The 658-nt window shown below is 46.5% G+C and overlaps 1 non-coding gene across 1 annotated transcript; it reads right to left on the bottom strand.

The window, feature by feature from the left end:
• Window positions 1-294: 294 nt before the first annotated feature.
• Window positions 295-401, bottom strand: LOC112085095. Its single transcript, XR_002898705.1, has one exon. It is a non-coding gene; the product is annotated as a small nucleolar RNA R71 (small nucleolar RNA).
• Between the last annotated feature and the right edge of the window lie 257 nt (window positions 402-658).

Genomic DNA, 658 nt, shown 5'->3' with positions numbered 1-658 from the left:
CAAAACAACAACTTTGAGGTTAAAGCTTCCCTGCTCAATATGGTGCAAAACTCAAAGTTCCACGGTCTAGCCGGAGAAGACCCCCTTGAGCATCTAGATCAGTTTGATCGGGTTTGCGACCTAACTAAGATCAATGGTGTCTCGGAAGATAGCTTCAAGCTACGCTTGTTCCCATTCAGCCTCGGTGATAAAGCTCACCAGTGGGAAAAGAACCTCCCGAGGGGTTCTATACAAACCTGGGAGCAGTGTAAACTGGCGTTCTTATCAAAGTTCTTTTCCACATCACGCACGGCTAAGCTCAGAAACCAGATCTCAAGCTTCACGCAGCACAACAACGAGAGCTTTAGCGAAGCTTGGGAACGGTTCAGAAGCTACACTAACCAATGCCCCCACCACGGCTTCTCAGAGGCATCCCTCTTGAGTACTTTATACCGAGGTGCACTCCCCAAGGTCAGAAACCAACTCGATACAGCTTCAAATGGAAATTTTCTTGGGAAAGAAATCAATGCGGCAATGGAACTAGTCGAGAACCTAGCCATGTCTAATGATACTTATGGCGAAGACTTTGATAGAGTAAACCGTACAGAGGGCTCCAATGAAGAACAGCGTATGAAAAAGGATATAAGAGAGCTTCAGAGCAAGCTTGACAAGGTTCTGA

This window comes from Eutrema salsugineum, unplaced genomic scaffold (assembly GCF_000478725.1).
Source record: "Eutrema salsugineum unplaced genomic scaffold, Eutsalg1_0 scaffold_30, whole genome shotgun sequence".
NCBI classification, from domain to species: domain Eukaryota; kingdom Viridiplantae; phylum Streptophyta; class Magnoliopsida; order Brassicales; family Brassicaceae; genus Eutrema; species Eutrema salsugineum.
This window is presented reverse-complemented; position numbering and strand designations above follow the sequence as displayed.